Genomic DNA, 20,201 nt, shown 5'->3' with positions numbered 1-20,201 from the left:
GATGAAGTAGAATACGGCTATACTATCATCAGTCCATATACTCTACTTACCCGATGTTTGTGGATAATAGAGCATTATGTGAACAATATTGACCTAGAGACAGCCTTGAACAGTACTATAGATGATAAACAATAAAATTAGCAGCCATTAGATTTGCATTCTACAGCTATTACAGTGATATACTTGACAGCAGCACCTTACCTTACAGCTTGAATGCATACAGCTCTACTGCAATGGTTACAACAAGACAATCCTGATGTACACCACTTTCTGTGGTGTTATTGACATGTATTCATGTTTATTGCAGAACAGTTGGAATTATTTATTTCTTTCAAAACAGCTCTAATCCCACAATTATTGCACTACACATTTTATTGTATATACTTTAATGCAGTTCCTGGTATTGTTTCGTGTTTTTATTGTACAAGATTTGCCATTATTCATTTCTTTCAAAACAGCTCATATTTCACAATTATTGTACTATGTACTTTATTGTATATACTTTAATGCAGTTCCTGGTACTGTTTCATGTTTTATTGCACAAACGTTGGCATTATTCATTGCTTGCTATACAGGTATCCTGGGGTTCCACATTTACTGCAAGGTAATTTGCCAGACTTTATTGAATATACTGTCATGCTGTTAATGCTTTACCCTTTCCTGCTTATTTCACTACAGTTAGAATAATACATCTGTACTCACCACACTCATGGTGCAACCTGGCCAGGCGCCTTGCATGCGACTTGACATTGCGAGCACTCTCCTCTGCAGCTGTTGGGAGAGAAGCACACCATTATGCATACCAGTTTTGCAGACATTCATATTAGATATTGGTGAAACAGAATTTAAATTACTTACATACTTGTGGGGCATTTTGGACCCAGGTGTCAGGATATCCCCCTTTCTCCATTTTAGGTCGTCATGGTGGTGACAACACTGCTCACCTGTCCCAGGCCTCTGCCTTGCACTCTAAGCCCTGAAAACCTCCCTGCAGCAGCCAGTCTTCATTTTTTTTTTTTACTAGGAGTCCAACTATGACCCTGGACTCCAGAATTCTCCAACATTGCACCCAAAAGCATGCACCTTCATCAACACCAGCCACAGTACTCTTCATATACAGAACTCCAACGGACTATTGGACTTAATATAGGCTGTTTTCCCACCATTACATGTCACTGGGCAACATTCAAAAAAGCGCCGTGTCATCTCTGAGCAAACCAGCGCAGCTGAGCTCAGATGTGTAAAAACAGGCAGTACTAGAGTCTTACTGAAGCTTAGCAGTGCGCAAACAAGCTAGCAGTACCAAGCAGGGCATAAACACTGGCAGCCTTTATCACATTTATGCTGTGCTTGGCAGGTCTCAGCAGAGCGCAGTGGAGCTATATTTTAAGTTAATTTGCAAAATGTGTATTTTAAAATTAAATACTTATTTGCCTTCCAATGTAGTCCAAAACCCCTTACGGGACCTAGCTACACATGAAGCTTTGGTTCTGGCCCATTAGGCTATGTGGATATTCAGCCATCAGGGTGTACCATTACCACATATTAATACTGAGGAGTACCTATAAGCAGTGCTGGAGCACTGTGTCCACTCAAACATTATTCTCAGCTAAAAGCTTAAACATACATTTAAATAAATAATTAAATACATCCAGTTTCTATTTTTTAGATGTCTGGGACATTGGTCTGGGTGCTGCTTAGCACTGCTGCACTCAGTTGCACATCCAAAATGCTTTTATGACAAAAAAATTAGATAAAAATAAAGCATTAGAGACAGTGCAGAAAACAGTCTGCTTTATTCTGTGGTGAAACAGTCTCGTGTAGGCTCTACACTGCGTGCTCACCGTGATTTTATTAAATGCACTGGGGCTGAGTATATCTGGCAACTTGTGCTCAGTGTGGCTCATTTTATGCAAGTAAAAACAAATCAGAAATTTAAAGATCGATATGCAGTCATGGTCTCAGAAATGACTAGGAAAGTACAGGACTGATGCTCTTTATAAGCATATAACTTGCAAAAGGCAATCACCATCATTTTTCATTTTTCAATGCTGGAATTCTTGTTTTAAACATATAAAAGGAGGTGATTTATTATCCAATACTGATATTGTTGAGACTGAAATGGATTTTGCATTTGAAAACCCATACTGCACCTGGCCTCAATGAGTACGTGCTTTCCTGTAAAACCTTTTAGTTGAAGAGTAGCAAACAATGCAAGTGTTTTTCAAGAAGCTTTAATCATGTGTTTTAGTCATCTGCTTTTATTTTATTATTTAAACATGCATGAAGTCTTTTCATTGTTATTCATAGAAGGAAGCCAAGAAGCCCTCTGGGCCAAAGCTTTTAAACCTGCATGTTTTGTGGCTTTTTACTGAATTTACTTATTGATTTATATTAGAAACTGAAGTTTGACACCATACTGCCTTGGTTCCAGTGACTTCTTGCTACTGAAATCTCTCTCTACAAAGACAGCATTTATATGCTCCTTACCTGAAAAGAACAAGCAAAGATCATGCTTGTCTTACAGCAGGATATTGTTCCTACAAATGCAGTTCCTGAAGCGGAGGTGACCCCAGTAACTGTAGAAAGAGTATACAAGTGAATGCCCAACTAGCTAAAATAAACACATGAAAATCAAGAACAATTTCAATGGGAAATACCACTGAGACATTTTTTTTTTCTTACTAGTTTTTGCAATGGAGCCTTCTGACCTGGTCGGGTTCATGAAGCCTCCATTCATTACTCATTACCCAGGAGATGGGGGTGATTTGTGCTCTCACCCCAGCAATGAGAGGTTTTTCATTTTTATGGCTGAACCCCCTGCCTCTGGTCATATGACAGGAATTACTACATTACTGTAAGTGCTGCTTATACCATTTTGTCTGCTTCACATGCACTGGAGGAGGCATCACAATCAGTGTCTTGGGACAGCCATGCACCATTTCCTCCCAGTAACAGCTCTCACATCACTTGACCAAAGTCTCTGCTCCACTGGCAGCTCTGTGGTTTTGTCATCAGGAAAGCTCTCCATCTTCTCCTGGGATAGACGTGATTTCATCCTCCTGGTTCGCAATGCCAAACACACCTAAGCACATGGAATTTTTTTTTTTCCAAGCCAATGTCAAAAGGACAACAGAAGAAAAAACACAATAGAAAATTCCACTTAAATTCTGTAAGAAAGAACAAGTTAAAACATAAATATAGATGATAGAAAATAGAGAGAAAAGAAAAGCGTGACAGTTGGTTCGTTGGCTGGAAGTTCTAATAGAAGATTTTACAAAAAATTAGCTTTGAGAGGTATCCTGGAGCGTTTTTTCATGGGATCGCAGGAAAATCATCAGAGAGGAATCACACTAAGGTGCATTCCTGGGATATGATGGCCAAGAAAATCTGATAGAGTTTTACATGTACATCTATTCCTAATGCCGCAAAGACCTTAATCTGCTGTGAGGATGTATATTGGGGGCACAATGACCTCAGATTTCATTTCTTTAACTACCCCTTGTTATATTTACATCAGCAGGAATGAATGCATTTTATTTGTTAGAAAAGAGACATGCTTCCCCATTATATTGCAGGTAGTTTGCTCAATTGGTTGCCATAAAACAGATAAAAACCTGCATTTATTTATTTTGTTGAATTTACTTCACTGTTTTTCTAGCCTGCACTTGTTAAAAAATTCCATCTGAAGCTTCATTTACTGTGTCTGCTCTTAGGGTTGTTACTTTTAACAATATTCTGCAAAAGCTTAATTTTCTGGGAAAGTTTACCAAAATATTGCTAAGTTTTGCAAGTTTGTTTCCAGTTTGTGGAGACTTTTATCAGGGTTAGAGAACTTATTTTCAAGGAGTTCTTGATAATTTGCAGGAATCCTTACTTCCTCAAGTTCTGATTTCCTGTCTCCATTATTTTTCAAACCCACCCAACTTGTTGCTGTATTCTTACCAAAACCTGGTGGCTTTTGAGTTGCCTGCCTCTACTAGTAAATTTGATATTGGACACTCCTCCTGTAGGTCCTCTATCACGTCAGCTCATTCCAGCTGAGGTATAGAAAGATCATTTGGGAAGGCCCACCCCTTAGTTTTTCTTAACCTTGAATTATCTTTGTTCCTCTCTTACTACTTAACAAAAAATTACACTTTATTCAGCCAAGCTTTTACTGGGTATTTGTGTCTCTTTCTACTTTATTATTATTTTATTTTGCTTTTTAGGCTTTGTTCTTAAAAGCGTTCAATTCACATTTATTCTGCTACATTTATTACTGCTTGTTAGTAGCCTGATTAAACCAATTGTTGCCATTCTACGCCTGCTTGAAGTTTTGGTTTTCAGAATTTTGGTCAGGCCAGTTATTTTCATATTACATGCCTAGGTTTTACATATAATTGTGGGATTTGGAGAGTGCATGGACACAGACCTTCTCTGCTGTGGAATCAGCTGGGTTGAAGGCTTATTGTGCCTGTTGTTCTAAGTGTCTTTATTCCACTTTTAAGCACTTGCCCCAAAACCAGTTATTGCATTAGGAAGATTTGCGTTGGTCTAAACTCTTTTGGCAGGACAGGATAGCATACACCCTTCTAAGCTGGAAATTGCTGGTTGAAGGCTCAGTGTGTCTGTTATTCTGAAAACTGTCTTAGTTCTTGTTTAAAGCACCCCTGTACTCCAAACCAGTTATTTTAAGCATTAGGAGGGCTTGTGGTCTAGATTCTTGTGGCAGGAGGAATGTGGCTCTATACCCTTCTAAGCTGAGGAATTAACTGGTGAAGGCTTATTGTTACCTGTTATTCTAAATGTATTTATTTAGGTTTAGGAAACTCTGGAGTTCCAAACCAGTTACTTTAGATTAGGAAGATTTGTGGGTCTAAACTTTTGTGGCAGGACAGGATAGCATACTACCCTTTCTAAACTGGAAATTGCTGGTTGAAGGCCTATTGTGTCTGTTATTCCTGAAGTGTCTTAGTTCTGACTTAAGCACTTGGGCTCAAAAACCAGCTTTGTTTTACAATTGTGAAGGTTTGTAGGTCTCTAGTACTCCTTGTGGCGTGGCAGTGAAAGAGTGTGACCTGGCCACCCTTCTAAGGATGTGGAACTGCAAGGTGAATTGCTGCTATGATTAAACTGTTTTTCTGCTGTGATTGTGGCCTTTATACACTTTGACTTTTTAGTACTTCTGCATTTTTATAGCACAGGCCATGTTATTCAGACTTTGTTGCTGAATTCAGACTGTCTCTGGGTATCACTTAGCACTAAAACCAGCTCCTCACCGAGATGCGCTGGAAAGATCACAAGAGGCATCCTGTGTTGATTCCAACGAGGAAAATATAAGTGCCTGCTTTTGCTCTTATATTGCGGGTCTTTTAATTTGTATTTGCAATTTCTACCCATGCAAGGAACTCGTTTGAATTTCTGTTTTTTTTGCCACATTTTACTGTATACTGTACTAGTTCAACTGTAACATAGCTCCAGTTCCTGTAAGTTTACTGTTTTCTGGGCTCTATTTTGTAAGCTTCTGGAGCATCAAATCTCAAGATATCTTTGTTGGTGAAGGCCCTTCTGCACCCTTGTGGGAGGAGAATATTGTGATTGGACTAGAGTTCAGAGAGTGGCTTTATTGGCTAGTCTGAATTAAAAGTGGTTATTTCCTTTTTATTAAAGCCCTCGCATTTGCACTTGTTTGCATTTAGTTGCCCCATTGTGTAGCTGCTGCGCGTGGTGCAGTAGTTACCATCTGGTGGTTACAGATGCAAACATTTTGCTTCCATTACAGTTTTCCATGCCAGCACTTCCTGTAGTCCTTTCTGGCTCTGTCTCACCTATTCGTGCCCTTTAAGGCAAAACACACATCCAAACATATTAGTCAGTAGATGATCCCATCGCATTGAGACAATACAGATGTCACATGTCATCTGTCAGGTCAGTGCCAGCATCGAGACATCACACACATGCACTGAAGTCTCTCAACAACAGGTACTGTTGTGACTCCATCATAGTCTGGTGTTGGTGTGGAACAACTTGAGATGTACCTCTGTGGACTATATGAAGTGAGAAATGGCTCGAACTCTCAGTTCAATGCATTTTGTGGGAGGTATGCCTAGCATTAAGCAGCATTTTACCTTCACTTAGGATGCTGCCTCAAGTATTCAATGGAAAATGATTGAGCTTCAATAATCAGCTTAGTTTGAAAGAGTGTTATTCTAAGGATCCAGTATCTGTGTCAGCCTAGGATGACATTTTATAGACAGACATCTCGGAATACTTTGCCAGAGATGGCCTTCATCTGTCACAACTGGGGATTTTGTCTACTGGCTAAGGCTCTTGTCACCTCCAGTGCCTTTTGTGTCTTTTCATGCACCAGCTAAAGTACTAGAGTCTTAACATGAAACTGCATTCACCTGGAAGCAGTCCTCAACTTGGAAGATGCTTATACATTTGTGCAATCATGGAGAGATCTGGTTCAAGGTCTCCTGAGACACCCCAGCGACTGGGTTACCACCACCTTCCACATGTTCATATCACAAATGGAAGGTGTAGAAGAAATAAGGAGAGCAGTACATTAATATTCATTAAGGAGAAAAGAGTAAAATACATCTGCACAGGCACAATATCACCTGCTAGTAGTGACTACCTGTTCTAGTCCATTGCCATCCTACATAGACCCTCCATGAATCAGGACACCTACTCTGACTATTTGGATCTACCCTTCCAGTCTTATCAAAGATACATCCTGAACACCCATGGTTCATGACCCTAGTACTCCATCCATTGACTGGGTACGATTACTTGTGCTCAGACCGACGCCTGCTAAAGGTTCCCCAATTTTATTAAATCCAATGTCCCGGGCTAGGCTGGGTGACACCCCATGGCGGAATTGCCAGCACATCCCCTGGATCTTGGTGCTTACCAATATGGGGAGACCACTGCTTAGCCATCAACTGTGAGAATGTCTTCCCTCGTGAGATCTGATCACAAATCAGCCTCATTTGAAGTAACTATCATACCTGACCCCCCAGCAGTAAATAAACTAAAAAAAAAGTCTCCAAGGGCAGGTAAGAGCCTCTTATGGGATGGTGGCAAATAGTTCCACTACATGTCCCTCCCCCATGGCGATGGGACGGCAACTCTGCTGGGGATTGCAGAGTTCTGCAGAGCTCTGCAATGCTTTATGTTACAAACTTACCTGTACTAACTGCATTGACTCAGCCCGTGCCTCAGGAGGACCAAAACAAGTTCCTCAAGGAAGAGAGCAAACCTGCTGGGGTGGACAACTGCCATTAACTTTACCTCTTAGCAATAATAGGAAGAAATTGCTGTCTAAGAGGCTAAAGCCCAAAGCCTTAAACTGAAACACTCCCTCTCCAGCAACAAAGCAAAAAGACTTTTTGTGAAGTCTCCAAGGCAAACCCACATAAAATCTAAAATTAGCTTCAACTAAGGACAACCATAAGGCATTCTTTAAGTTACATCTGTAGCCCTAAAGGAAAAGACCAGATTTGTGCCAAGGACTGTAAAGTTAATACCCAGCACATATGCCGGGAGCCCAGCGGGACACTAACTAACCTGTTGGCCAGTCAGGTTCTTGTGGAAACGCTGCCCCTGTCCCCACACCCACCCATTACCTCTTTGGCGACATCCCTAAATACCTTGTATCTTTGAGCATCTCTAAAGAGGCAGAGTCATAAATGCCCTCTCTTAAGTGGCAGCCAACAACACATCTTTAGGGACCTGATGCCACTCCCAGGCTGTGTCCGCAGTATGGAGCCCAACAAGAATTATGTAACACCACTGGGTACTTTTTTTCCATAATAGTCTAAGCACCCAGCTTCATCTCCAGCTGAATGGGAAAATGTGGCCAGCAGTGATTCCTTATACACATAGAGTGTGTGCTTCCACTGACCCTCACGAGACTTCACAAACCTGTAATAGCCTAACAACTCTATCTTACCCAAGGTCATCAGGGCTTGAATCATCATGGACCTTATCAACAAAGATATAAGTACAGTTTTGTACCTACCAAAATGTAGATGTTAAGATCCACATTGCTGCAGTCCTTACACTTGGGTAGTCCGCTGTCCCCCGGGGAAAAAATAAGGCTGGGCCGGGCAAGGGGATTTGACTGACATCAAGGGGTACAAATGCGCATGACCGCGCATAACCTCCGTCCTTTCTTGCCCCAGGTGGTAGGAGACCCTAAAAAAAAAGGGCATAAACACTGGCAGCCTTCATCACGTTTATGTTGTGCTTGGCAGGTCTCAGCAGAGCGCAGTGGAGCTATATTTTAAGTTAATTTGCAAAATGTGTATTTTAAAATTAAATACTTATTTGCCTTCCAATGTAGTCAAACCCTTGACCTACTACACATGAAGCTTTGACTCTACCCATTAGGCTATGTGGATATTCAGCCATCAGGTGTACCATTACATATTAATACTGAGATACCTATAAGCAGTGCTGATCACTGTGTCACTCAAACACGCTCAGCTATGCTTAAACATACATTTAAATAAATAATTAAATACATCCAGTTTCTATTTTTAGATGTCTGGACGTTGTCTGGGTGCTGCTTAGCACTGCTGCACTCAGTGCCATCCAAAAATGCTTTTTTATTTAAAAAAAATAGGTAAAAATAAAGCATTAGAACAGTGCATGGAGTCTATTATTCTGTGGTAACAGTCTGTGTAGGCTCTACACTGTGCCTACCGTGATTTTATTAAATACTGGGGCTAGTATATCTAGCAACTTGTGCTCAGTGTAGCTCATTTTATGCAAGTAAAACAAATCAGAAATTTAAAGATTGCATATGCAGTCATGTCTCAGAAATGACTAGGAAAGTACAGACTGATGCTCTTTATAAGCATAAACTTGCAAAAGGCAATCACCATCATTTTCATTTTTCAATACTGGAAATTTTGTTTGAACATATAAAAGGAGGTGATTTATTATCCAATACTGATATTGTTGAACTGAAATGGAGTTTGCATTTGAAAACCCATACTGCACCTGGCCTCAATAAGTATGTTTCCTTAAAACCTTTATTGAAAGAGAAACAATCAAGTGTGAATTGTTTTTAATCATGTGTTTTAGTCATCTGCTTTTATTTTATTATTTAAACATGAAGTCTTTTCATTGTATTCATAGAAGAAGCCAAGAAGCCCTCTGGGCCAAAGCTTTTAAACCTGCATGTTTTATTGGCTTTTACTGAATTACTTATTGATTTATATTAAACTGAAGTTTGACACCCATACTGCCTTGGTTCCAGTGACTTCTTGCTACTTAAATCTCTACAAAGACAGCATTTATAATCCTTAACTGAAAAGAACAAGCAAAGATCATGCTTGTCTTACAGCAGGATATTGTTCCTACAAATGCAGTTCCTGAAGGAGTGACCCATAACTGTAAAGAGTATACAAGTGAATGCCCAACTAGCTAAAATAAACATGAAAATCAAGAACAATTTCAATGGGAAATACCACTGAGACATTTCTTTTTACTAGTTTTGCCATGAGCCTTCTGACCTGTCGACCATGAAGCCTCCATTCATTACTCATTACCCAGGAGTTGGGGGTGTCATCCATACAGCCCATGAGGGTGATTTGTGCTCTCACCCCAGAAATGAGAGGTTTTTCATTTTTATGGCTGAACCCCCTGCCTCTGGTTATGACAGGAGTACTACATTACTGTAAGTGCTGCTTATACCATCTTGTCTGCTTCACATGCACTGGAGGAGGTATCATCGGTGTCTTGGACAGCCATACCATTTCCTCCCAGTAACAGCTCTCTACATCATGACAAGTCTCTGCTCACTAGCCTAGGTTTTGTCATCAGAACAGCAGAGAACCAGGAACCACTAAAACTCTCCATCCCCTCCCCTGGGATAGACGCATTTCATCCACCCTGTCTGCACTGCCAAACACCTAAGCAATAAGAATTTTTTTTCCAATAATGAGAAGGCCCAAAAGGACAACAGAAGAAAAACACATAGAAAATTCCACTTAAATTCAAGAAAGAATGTTAAACATAAATATAGATGCTAAAGAAAATAGAGAGAAAAGAAAACGTGACAGTTATTCGCTGGTCTAATGAAGATTTTACAAAAATCAGCTTGGTATCCTGGAGCCGTTTTTTTCATGGGATACGTGAAAATCATCAGAGAGGAATCACACTAAGGTGCATTCTGGGATATGATGGCCAAGAAAATCTGATAGAGTTTTACATGTACATCTATTCTAATGCCTAAAGACCTTAATCTGCTGTGAGGATGTATATTGGGGTACAATGACCTCAGATTTTACTTTAACTGCCTTGTATATTTACATCACAGGAATGAATGCATTTTATTTGTTAGAAAAAGACATGCTTCCCATTATATTGCAGAGTTTGCCTTGGTTGCCATAAAACAGATAAATTTATTTGGTTGAATTTACCACTGTTTTTCAGCCTGCACTTGTTAAAAAAAACTCCATCTGCTTGTTACTGTGCTGCTCTTAGGTTGTTGCTTTAACAATATTCTGCAAAAGCTATTCAGTTTACCAAAATATTGCTAAGTTTTGCAGTTTTTTTGTGTTGTGAACTTTTATCGGGGTTAGAGAACTTATTTTCAAGGATTCTTGATAATTGCAGGAATCCTTACTTCTGTTCTGATTTCTGTCTCCATTATTTTTCAACCCACCCAACTGTTGCTGTATTCTTAAAACCTGGTGGCTTTTGAGTTGCCTGCCTCTACTATAAATTTGATATTGGACACTCCTCCCAGTCCTATCACGTCAGCTCATTCAGCTGAGTATAGAAAGATCATTTGGGAAGGTCCACCCCCTTAGTTTCTTAACCTTGAATTATCTTGTTCCTCTCTTACTACTTAACAAAAAATTACACTTTATTCAGCTGCTTTTACTGTATTTGTGTCTCTTTCTACTTTATTATTTTATTTTGCTTTTTCTGCTTGTTCTTAAAAGCGTTCAATTGCATTTATTCTGCTACATTTATTACTGCTTGTTAGTAGCCTGATTAAACTGTAATTGTTATTCTACGCCTCTTAGTTTTGGTTTAGGACTTGGTCTTCAGGCCAGTTATTTTACATTAAGAAGGTTTGTGGTCTACACACTTGTGGGAGGAGAGTGCAGCCTCTGCCTTTCTCAGCTAGGAATTGCTGGGTGAAGGCTTATTGTGCCTGTTGTTCTAAGTGTCTTTATTCCAATTTAAGCACTTGGGTTCCAAACCAGTTATTTTACATTAGGAAGATTTGTGGTCTAAACTCTTGTGGCAGGACAGGATAGCATACACCCTTCTAAGCTGGAAATTGCTGGTTGAAGGCTCAGTGTGTCTGTTATTCTGAAACTGTCTTAGTTCTTGTTTAAGCACTTGTACTCCAAACCAGTTATTTTACATTAGGAGGGTTGTGGTCTAGATTCTTGTGGCAGGAGAATGTGGTCTATACCCTTCTTAGCTGGGAATTACTGGTGAAGGCTTATTGTACCTGTTATTCTAAATGTATTTATTTAGGTTTAGGAACTTGGGTTCCAAACCAGTTACTTTAGATTAGGAAGATTTGTGGTCTAAACTTTTGTGGCAGGACAGGATAGCATACACCCTTCTAAACTGGAAATTGCTGGTTGAAGGCCTATTGTGTCTGTTATTCTGAAGTGTCTTAGTTCTGACTTAAGCACTTGGGCTCAAAAACTAGTTGTTTTACAATAGGAAGGTTTGTGGTCTATACTCTTGTGGCGGGAGAGTGTGACCTACACCCTTCTAAGGTGGGAACTGCTGGTGAATTGCTGCTTTATTTAAACTGTTTTTGCTGCTGTGATTGTGGTTTTATACACTTTGAATTTTTAGTACTTCTGCATTTTATAGCATAGGCCATATTCAGACTTGCTGAATTCAGACTGTCTGGTATCACTTTAGCACTAAAACCAGCTCCTCACCGAGATGCTGAAAGATCTGAGGCATCTGTTGATTCCAACGGAATCTAAGTGCCCGTTTTTGCTCTTATATTGCACTTTTAATTTGTATTTGCATTCTATTGTCTGAACTGTTTGAATTGTTTTTTGCCACATTTTACTGTATACTGTACTAGTTCAACTGTAACATAGCCCAGTTCCAGGTTTACTGTTTCTGGGTCTATTTTGTAACTTCTGAGCATCAAATTCAAGATATCTTTGTTGGTGAAGGCCCTTCTGCACCCTTGTGGGAGGAGTGTATTGTGATTGGACTAGAGTTCAGAGAGAGTGGCTTTATTGGCTAGTCTGAATTAAAAGGGTTATTTCTTGTTTTATTTAAGCCTCGCATTTGCACTTGTTTGCATTAGTGCCCCATTGTGCTCTGCTGCATGGCAGTGGTTACCACTGGTGGTTACAGATGCAAACATTTTGCTTGTTACAGTTTTCCATAGCACTTTCCCTGTAGTCCTTTCGCAGCTCTGTCTCACCTGTCAAGCCCTTAAGGCAAAACACACATCCAAACATATTAGTCATAGACGATCCCATCGTGAGACACACAGATGTCACAGTCATCTGTCTGTCAGGTGCCAGGATCCCCCATATCACACATGCACTGAAGTCTCTCAACAACAGGTACTGTTGTGACTCCATCATAGTCTATGTTGGTGTGAACAACTTGAGATGTACCTCTGTGGACTATATGAAGTGAGAAATGACTGAACTCTCAGACAATGCATTTCAGGGAGGTATGCCCCTAGCCTTAAGCAGCATTTTACCTTCACTTAGGATGCTGCCTCAATACAAACAGAAAATGATTGACTTCAATAATCAGCTTAGTTTCTGGTGTTATTCTAAGGGGATCCAGTATCTGTCAGCCTAGGATGACATTATAGACAGACCTCAATACTTTGCCAGAGATGGCCTTCATCTGTCACACCTGGGATTTTGTCTACTGGCTAAGGCTCTTGTCACCTCCAGTGCCTTTTTTGTGTCTTTCATACTGCTAAATGCTAAGAGTCTTAACATGAAACTGCATTCACTGGAAGCAGTCCTCAACTTGGAAGATGTATACATTTGTGCAGTCATGGAGATCTGGTTCAAGGCTCTGGAGAGCACCCCAGCCATACTGGGTTACACCACCTTCCACATGTTCACACCACAAACGGAAGGTGTGAAAACTAAAGGAGGCAGTATATCAATATTCATTAAAGATAAATACATCTGCACAGGCACAATTACCTGCTAGTAGGACACCTGTTCTAGTCATTGCCAGCTACAGGACCCCCTCCATGAATCAGGACACCTACTCTGACTATTTGGATCTACTTCAGTCTATCAAGATACATCTGAACACTATGGTTTTGGGTGACTTAGTACCCCATCCATTGACTGGGTAAATTACTTGTGCTCAAACTCACGCCCAAAGGTTCCTCAATTTTATTAAATCCAATGTCCTGGGCCAGCTGGGTGACACCCCCACAAGGGGTGCCAACATCCTGGATCTGGTGCTTACCAATATGGGAGACCACTGTAGCATACCAACTGTGAGGTCTTCCCTCGTGAGATCTGATCACAAATCAGTCTCATTTGAAGTAACTATCATACCTGACTCCCCCCCCCCTCAGCAGTAAATAAACTAAAAAAAGTCTCCAAGGCAGAGTATAACCTCTTATGGGATGGTATAAATAGTTCCACTACATGTCCCCCCCCATGATGGAACTGACAACTCTGCAGAGTTCTGCAACAATGCTTTATACAAACACCTGTATAACTGCATTGACTCAGCCGTACCTCAGAGGACCAAAACAAGTTCCTCAAGGAAGAGCAAACCTGCTGGGTGGACAACTGCCATTAACGCACTTTACAATAATAGGAAGAAATTGCTGTCTAAGAGGAAGCAAGCCTTAAACTGGAAACACTCCCTCTCCAGCAACAAGCAAGTAAGACTTCTTGTGAAGTCCTCCAAAGCAAACTACAAATCTAAATTAGCTTCAACTAAGGACAACCATAAGGCATTCTTTAGTTACATCTGTAGCCTAAAAGGAAAAGACCAGATTTGTGCCACACTGGTAGTTAATACCACATATGCTGAGCCCATCGACATAGCTAACCTGTTGGCCAACAGGTTCTGTGAAAACATCGCTCCCCTGTCCCCACCACACGTACCTCATGACATCCCTACCACCTGTACTTTGCATCTCTAAAGAGCAGGTCATAAATGCCCTCTCTTAAGGCCAACAACACAGCATCTTTGGGACCTGATACCATTCCAGGCTGTGTCCTATATGGGCCCAACAAGAATTAGCAACACCACTGGGTACTTTTTTCCATAATAGTCTAAGCACCAGCTTCATCTCAGCTGAATGGAAAATGGCCACAGTGATTCCTTGCACATAGGTGGTGCTTCCACTGACCCTGCGAACTACAAACCTATTAGCCTAACTAACCCTATCTGCAAGGTCATGGAGCGAATCATCATGGACCTTATCAACAAAGATATATGTAAAGTACAGTTTTGTACCTACCATAAATGTAGATGTTCGAAGATCCACATTGCTGCAGTCCTTACACTTGGGTAGTCCGCTGTCCTCGAATATCAAAGTATATTTTGCTGGTCAAGGCGCATTTGACTGACATCAGCCTCAGTCTTTTCTTGCCCCAGATGTCAGAAGACCCTAAAAATAAAGGTCAAAACCAAAAGACAGCAAACAACCAACCCACCACCCTTGCACTAACTATATGTACAATATATACAAAACAACCACCTCTAACTACAGAGGACTGCAGCAATGTGGATCTTCGAACATCTACATTTATGGTAGGTACAAAACTGTACTATGTTCTTCATCTCACATTGCTGCAGTCCTTACACTTGGGTAGAATCCCAAAGCAGAGGTAAGGGAGGATGGCTAACTAAGGACCAAGATGCCCTGCAAAACAGCAGTGGCAAAACCAGCCCTGGATTTAGAGTAAAGTGGCAGGTGATAATGCCTAGAGAAAGTATGCACTGAACTCCAAGTAGCTGCCTCCAAAATATCCTTGGTTGCCACTCCTCAAAAAGCTGTTGAAGTGGCAGTAGCCCTAGTGGAATGAGGCCTAATCCCAGCTGGAATCTCCTTGCCATGATGGGAATAACAGAAAGCAATGCAAACCCAATCCACTTAGAAATAGTTTGTTTTGACACAGGCTTGCCCTGAGAACTCAAAGCAAAAGAAACAAACAACTGCTGAGACTGCCTGAACCCTTTAGTTCTGTCCAAATAATATCGCAACTGCCTGTGTACATCTAAAGTGTGCAAAATCTTTTCCCTTTATTTTGGGGATTTGCATAAAAGTAGGCAAATGAATAGTTTGGTTTAAAGCCACACTAGAAACCACCTTAGGCATAAAGGAAGGATTAGTGCGTAATGATACCCTATCCTTATGGAAAATCAAGAAAGGCTCAACCTTTCATAAGGGCCTGCAATTCAGAAACCCTTCTTGCAGAGGTAATTGCCAACAAAAGCAGTCTTCCATGACAAATATTTCAACTCAGAAGTAGCTGCAGGCTCAAAAGGTTGTAGAGTGAGTTTCTCCAACACAAAATTGAGATCCCAAGCAGGAGTAGGAGCTCTTGGGGTCTTATATTCTTTGCCCTCTAAGAAATTGCTTGAACAAAGGATGAGAAAACAATGGTGGGTCACAATCATAGTGAGTCAAATTGCTGCAGCATGAACCTTAATAGAAGAGAAAGACAAACCTTTGTCCAGTAACTCAGTAAGATATTGAAGAGACACACTCAAATTAGGCTCAGAAACATCAAAATCTTTTGCTGCACTCAAAATAAAAATCTCTTCCATTTATCATGACACTTTCCTTGTACTAGGCCTTCTAGCTTCCAAAAATCACATTCAAAACTTGTTGTGGAAGTTGAGACCCTCTATGGTTCAAAACAGAATATGCCAGGCTGTTAGGTGAAGAGAGTGAAGTTTGACATTGAGCAAATGGCTGTCCTCCTGTGACAACAGGTGTGGAATCAAGGCAAAGGCCATGGAGGCTTCCGTACCAGACTTCTCAGTAATGGGTACCAGTGCTGTCGAGGCCAATCTGGAGCTATTAAAATCATCCTTGGCTTGTCCTGTCTGACCTTTAGAAGTACCTTTGGGAGGAGAGGCAGAGGTGGAAAGGCATACACATGAAGATTGCTCCAATTGAAAGAAAGAGCATCCACTTTCAAGCTGTGGGATGAAACCTTTTGTGCAAAACTTTGGCAGCTGATGGTTTAGTGGAAGCGAACAGATCTATGTCTGAGTTCCCCATGACACTGTCAATTTCTGAAACACATGAGGATCCAATTTCCACTGTGGGGATCCATAATTGCCTGCTCAACACATCTGCTAAGGAGTTCTGTGCTCCTGGCAGAAACCTTGCCTGAAGATTGAGTTAAACTGAGAGCAGTCTCCCACAAAATCATTGCTTGCCTGCATAGAGGATAAGAATTGCTTGTTGATGTACCACATGACAGTTGTGTTGTCTGTTAGAATCAACACCTGCCCTGGAAGAAGTAAATCCTTGAAAGCTATTAATGCAAACTGGACTGCTAACATCTCCTTAGATTGATATGTAGATGTTGTAGTCTGGCAGGCCACTTGTCTTGTATCCACTTTCCATTTAGATGAGCTCCCAAGCTTTGTCTGAGGCATCTGTCGTTAAAATCTGACTCGCCTCTGGGTCACAGAGAGTCCCTTGTTTAGGTGACATTCCTGAGCCCACCACAAAATTCCTTTTGAATGCAAGGTATTATTTGAATGACAGTGTCTAGATCCATTTTGAGATACCATTGTAGCTTCCTCATATGCAGTTTGGCATTGGAAGCACCAGAATACAAGATGCCATGAACCCTAAGGCTTGAAGGACTGTCCAGTCAGCCCGGACTGATGAGAGATAGCTGATGGAAGTAAAGGGATAGACTCTTTTGTTTGTCCGGGGTTAAAAGGCCATCTGGGATGCTGTATTCAGTCTCACACCCAGAAAGCACATGTCTTGAGAGGGTACTAGACTGGACTTTATTTCGTTCACAGAATACCCTAGGCATCTTAGCACTGCTATTACATATTCCAAATGACGAAGAAGCTCTTCCCTTCCTTGAGCCAGAATCAGGCAGTCGTCCAAATAAGGATAGATCTGTATTCCTTTCAGCCTGAAGAAAGCTATCACTGGAGCTAGAACTTTTGTGAACACTCTGCAGTAGATAAGCCAAAGGGCAATGCAGAGAACTGATAGTGAAAAGTCCCAGCGCAGATGCTTCCTGCAACTTAGTCTGATAGGAACATGAAGGTAAGCCTCCTTGAGATCCAAAGTTACCATCCATGATCTTTGCCCAGCAGAGGCAAAAGCTGTTGTAACGTCAACATTTTGAACTTGGGAATGTCCAGATAAGTGTTGAGGATAGATAGATCCAAATTGGTCTCCCGTGTTCCCCTTCTTTGGTACTAGGAACAGGAGAATAAAATCCTAGGCCCACTTCTGGCATAGGGACGGCCCCTAGTTGAAGTAACAGAGAAATTTGCTTGTGAGCCTCTATTCTTTGTTGAGGAGCTAGCATGCCTCTGAAAGGAGGCAAGGTATGGAAATAAAACCTGTAACCTTGGTGTATGATATCCAATACCCATTTGTCTTGGGTAATTAAACTCCAATTTTCTTTGAAAAGTCCCAACCTTCCTCCCAAAGGTGCTGCCAGGCCAGAAGGCTCTGGCAGCTGAAAGTAGGTCATTGGGTCTGTTCTGAAAGGACTGACCCCTGCCCTCACCTGAAGACTGTGCAGGAGAACTCCTGTTCTAGGCCTGAAAGAGCCCTGAGCTCTGCCCCTACCACATCTAGATCTACCTAGACTGGGAATCATAAGAAGGATACGTCCACCCTTAGCAGGCCAATTTCTGCTAAACTTTGGAGGCTGAACCTGCAAAAATCTTTAACAGTCTGCATAGACTTAGCTTTGTCTTCCATTTCTTTAAAACTGCCTCAACAGGAGGACCAAACAACACGTCAGATTGTAAAGGAGCATCTAAAATCCTTGTTTTAACCTGTTCAGACAAATTTTGATCCCTTAAGAGGCGTGCCTGCGAAGAACTGACCCAGTGGCAGCCACCCTAGACGAGGCCTGTACAGCATCAAAACCACATTGCAAAGAATGCTTACCCACCTGTTCAGAAACATGCACTAAATCTTGCAACTCTTTACAATCAATACCTACTGCCAGAGCATCAACCTTAGACTTTAATTGTGAAAGGAGATAGTTTTGGTATTTCAACATGTGAAACTGGCAATTCAAAGCCCTCATAGCAAGAGTGGAAGAAGTATAAACTTTCTTTCCCCATCTATCCACGGCCCTAGCCTCTTTGTCTGCAGGAACCGGATTCTTAACAATAGAAGCCTTGACACCTTTAGGCCCCTGGCTAACAGTTTCTGGGTCTGCCCTAGGACTCTTAAAAGATACTTATGATGTAATACCTATCCAGGAGCAGGAGGCAAAGAATCAGGATTAAGAGAAGCCTCTGTAAAAACATCTTCCACTACATCCAAACAGGAGGTATAGCCAAAGGCCTATGCTGGGGTAAACAAAAATTCCTAAGCCTTTTCCTGGAATCAGAGAAGTCCTGACCTTCCCACTTAAAATGCTCCCTCATGGAATGAAGAGTTTCTGAAAAGAAAATCCTCAGAGGAGAAGCAGAAGGAGTAAAATCATCCACATCAGAATCAGAATAAGGAGAGTACTCCTGCAAGTCTTCAGCCGAAGACTCTGACACATCTGAAGCCTGCCTCAAACCCCCAGCTCAGGCTCCACCTAGGCCTCTTATCAGGAGGGCATAGAACCCCTAATCAAAGTAATCAAATCTTCTGCCATTTTAAGCATATGCTTCTTGGGCACAGTACCTGAAGGGGTAACACCAACTGAAGCTAAACCTGGCCTGCCCCCTGGAAGCCTTAGAAACAGAAGGAGAGGGCCTAGCCACCCTAGGAAGGGGGGGAGCAGTAACCTGGGAAGCCCCTCAGCCTGACTTGCCTCCTGAGAGGCCACATCTTGCAATACTAAAGTCTCACCCTGGAACACAAAGAAACCTCCGGTGGAGCCACTGCCCCCACACCTCCTCTCAGAACCGCGTCCGGTACAGACGGTTCTTCCTAAAGCCTAGGCTTAACTGTTTTTGTCCTTGCGCCTGGTTAGGCGGGCGCTCGGTCCGGAGCATCCGGCGGCATTTTATAATTGCACCGCTTCCCAAAGACTAACCTTGCACAATCCAACCCCTCTTTATAGTGTTAAATTGAGCACAAGAGCGACAGCCAACAACGTCGTTAACTGCCCAGGCCCTAAGCAAGGAATACACAAAGTATGATAATTCTATGCGGCATCTGTTCCCACAAGAAATGCAATTATTGACTTTTTCTGACATCTGTAAATCACTGAGGCAAGAAAAACTAAAACGGGTACTTAGCCAACTTTGAACTCGGGTCTGAAACTTCAAATCGAAAAATCTCAGAATGCCAACCGGCACTTGCAATGCTGCTTCTGCATCGACCATGCGCAAAAAAGACTGAGGATATGGCGCCGGTCATGCTGATGTCCTGATGTCAGTCAAATGCGCCTTGACCGGCAGCCAGCCTTACACTGGCTCACTTCAATTCGAGGACAGCTGGATCACCCAAGTGTAAGGACTGCAGCAAAGATATATGTAACCTCCAAACACACTTGACCCTACTCAGTTTGGATCTGTCAAAGGGATATCATGCCTGTTAAACCTGGTGGACTTCTTTGAGACAGTCTCAGAGACCCTGGACAAGGGGAAATCTGTGCATATAGACTATATGCAAGGCTTTTGACACTATCCCCACTCAGGCATCACTGACAAACTCACCCAACAAGGTACTAACCCTTATATAATTAGATGGGTTGCTAACTGGCTCAATGACAGAACATATATACTCAAAATAGGGGAGTCCACCTGCAACAGCAGGCCTGTAACCAGTGGTGTTCCACGGGGATCAGTCCTGGGACCTGTACTGTTTGGAATCTATTTCTCTGAAGTACAAACAAAAACTAAAGGTCCGTGGCTGACAAAGTTTGCTGATGACTCCAAACTGGAAGCTGTCATAGAATCTCCAAATTATGTCAACATCCTACAAGACTGTCTTAAACAAATGACTGGTGCCAAAGTCATCACCTTAAACTCAATGCAAAAAAAAATGCCTCATCATCCATTTTGGTAAGAGCGATGTTCTTACCAACTACCACATC

General features: G+C 41.6%; 1 protein-coding gene across 1 annotated transcript in view; it reads right to left on the bottom strand.

Moving 5' to 3' along the window:
- LOC122791459 (cytosolic carboxypeptidase 2-like) overlaps positions 1-20,201 on the bottom strand; it is a 783,816-nt gene that overhangs the window by 517,739 nt on the left and 245,876 nt on the right. The window lies entirely within an intron of this gene.

Source organism: Protopterus annectens, chromosome 17.part0 (assembly GCF_019279795.1).
Source record: "Protopterus annectens isolate FY-2018-M chromosome 17.part0, PAN1.0, whole genome shotgun sequence".
In the NCBI taxonomy this organism is placed as follows: domain Eukaryota; kingdom Metazoa; phylum Chordata; order Ceratodontiformes; family Protopteridae; genus Protopterus; species Protopterus annectens.
The sequence above is the reverse complement of the archived record's forward strand: the minus strand, read 5'-3'. Positions and strand labels throughout refer to the sequence as shown.